The sequence below is a fragment of the Marmota marmota genome, unplaced genomic scaffold, assembly GCF_001458135.2.
Source record: "Marmota marmota marmota unplaced genomic scaffold, marMar, whole genome shotgun sequence".
Taxonomy (NCBI): domain Eukaryota; kingdom Metazoa; phylum Chordata; class Mammalia; order Rodentia; family Sciuridae; genus Marmota; species Marmota marmota.
The window spans coordinates 146,132-148,963 of record NW_026006612.1 but is presented as its reverse complement, the minus strand read 5'-3'; the positions used below and the strand labels follow the sequence as shown (position 1 = coordinate 148,963).

General features: G+C 37.9%; 1 pseudogene; it reads left to right on the top strand.

The window, feature by feature from the left end:
• LOC107133561 overlaps positions 1-2,832 on the top strand; it is a 17,158-nt pseudogene that overhangs the window by 7,597 nt on the left and 6,729 nt on the right.

Sequence of the window (2,832 nt, the reverse complement as noted above, 5' to 3'; positions counted from 1 at the left end):
ATATATATATATATATATATATATATATATATATATATGAAAGATATTGTGGGGCATATCCATGAGAAAAATAATGATGTAAAGAAATTGTATCATTTGTAATATGTTCAATTCCTCCAAATTGTGGGTACATTACTCTTTCTCTCTGTTGGTATTGAGAATTGATCTTAGTGGGTTCTTGACCCCTGAGTAATCTCCCTATTTATTAATTTATTTGTATTTTGAGACATGGTAGTATAACGATGAGGGTCTCCTTTCATCTTCTGTTCAACTCCCCTTCTCCCTCCCATTCCCTTCCACCACTCTTCCCTGTTTAATGGTAATCTTCTTCTCAGGCTCTTCCTCCCTACTCTATTTTGAGTCACCCCCTTATATCAGAGAAGACATTTGGCATTTGTTTTTCAGGGATTGGCTAACTTCACTTAGCATAATCTATAATGCCATCCATTTCCCTGCAAATGCCATGATCTTGTTATTTTTTTAGTGCTGAGTAATGTTCCATTGTGTATAAATGACACTTTTTTTATCCATTCATCTATTTGATGGCATCTAGGTTGGTTCTAGCTATTGTGAATTGTGCTGCTATGAACATTGATGTAGCTGTGTCCCTGTAGTATGCTCTTTTTAGGTCTTTTGGGTATAGTCTGAGAAGGGGAATAGCTGGGTCTAATGGTGGTTCCATTACCAGGTCTCCAAGGAATCTCCACACTGCTTTCCAAATTGGCTGCACCAATTTGCAGTCCCACCAGCAGTGTACAAGTGTTCCTTTTTCCCAACAACCTCACCAGCATTTGTTTTTGTTTGACTTCATAATGGCTGCCATTCTTACTGGAGTGAGATGGTATCTTAGAGTGGTTTTAATTTGCATTTCTCTGATTGCTAGAGATGGTGGGCATGTTTTTCATGTATTTGTTGATTGATTGTATGTCCTTCTCTGAGAAGTGTCTGTTCAGATCCTTGGCCCATTTGTTCATTGGGTTATTTGTTTTTTGCTATTTAACTTTTTTGAGATCTTTGTATACTCTGGATATTAGAGCTTTATCTGAAGTGTGAGGGGTAAAAATTTGTTCCCAGAAAAAAATTGTTCTCACTTATTATTTCTCTTGCTGAGAAAAAACTTTTTACTTTGAATACATCCCATTTATCATCAATATATATGCCCCAAACAATGGTGCTGCTATGTTCATAAAACAAACTCTCCTCAAGTTCAAGAGACAAATAGACCACACACATAATTAAGGATGACTTGAACTGATTCTTGATTGCTGTTTTGACCATCTGAAAATGTTTGATTCTGGCTTCTTCGCTCTTCCAAAGCACACTCTGCCAGTGATTCACTAGGGAGTTTCCAGAAACTTGCAGTCTTGGACTTGGACTTGATCCCTTTTGTTTTGAGGCTTCAGCCTCTTGGACTGTACAGCTACTGGTTCTTCCAGCTCTCCAGCCTGCAGGCATCTTTTGTGGAACATCCAGCTTCTGGATGACATAAAAAAACATTCCTTTTTATAATTATACTTCCTATTAGTTTTAAATATATATATATAAATTTGTTTTTTGTTAGTTTTACTTTTAAAGAGCTGGGCTTCTGTGTCCTGCTCTCCAAAGATATTTTATAGAACTTCTGTGTGAACTTCTCATACTTCATTGGCCCAAGTAGACTTTCCCCAATAAACCTGCTTTCATTTTCCCTTTATTCAAAAGATGAATGGAAACAATTATAATTGTTTGTAGGCCCCTTATTACCCAAGTTCTACACCCACAGCCAGAGGATTAAGACTCAAATTTCTATTCTGGTGGGAGCAGAAACTCAGTGTGGCAGGAATATGAGTTATCTAGTCAGAATTATGCCTGACATAAAGCTGAAGGCTCTCCTTGTGATTCAGTTCTTCTTTTGTGTTATAGAATAGAGTTTGTACTACTTTAATGACCATTTTTTAAGAAAATAAAATGTAGTTATTACTCCCTAGGTATGGGTCTCGAGAACCATTTTGCCTAATCAGGCTCAGAAATGACATGTTGCTTCTTCTTCTTCTTCTTCTTCTTCTTCTTCTTCTTCTTCTTCTTCTTCTTCTTCTTCTTCTTCTTCTCCTTCACAAATATGGATTCCAGAATCATGCAAGCCTTCCAGAAGGAAATCATCTGCCCTATCTGCATGAAGTACTTTATAGATCCAGTCACCTTAGCCTGTGGGCACAGCTTTTGTAGGCCCCGTGTCTACCTTGGCTGGCATGATCTCCCAGATCTTGTTACCTTCTCTGTATGCAAGCAGATGGTACAGAAAAGAGACTTTAAAACAAATGTTCGTGTGAAGAAACTGGCAGCCCTTGCCAGAAAAAAAGACAGTCTTTGGCCATTTCTGAGCTCTGAGTAACACATGTGTGAGGCTCATAAGGAGATGAAGAAGATTTTCTGTGAAGAAGACAAGAACTTTCTCTGTTTGCTGTGCTCTAAATCCCAGGAGCATGAAACTCACAGACATGGCCAATCGAAAGTGCTGCTGAGGAGCACAGGGCGAGTGATTCCTCTGAAGATCCATGCTTATACGACCAAAGAAATCATCATGGGTCTGTTTTCTTGGGGAATGGATGACTCTTGTTTCCCATTCAGAATCTCTTCTGGCTTCCAAGTCTCAGGCTTCCCATATTTGACAAACATCTGAAAGTAACAAAGAAAACATAATGACCCTATTATTTTCAATGAGGTTAATTTATCTCTCATTGCTGATTTCTTTCCTATGTGAAGGTCTGAATGTTACACTATTTTTTTGCTGCTCCTCTAATTTATGGTTCTTTTACAGAAGAATCTGCTGAAGAAAATGCAATGTTTATGGGA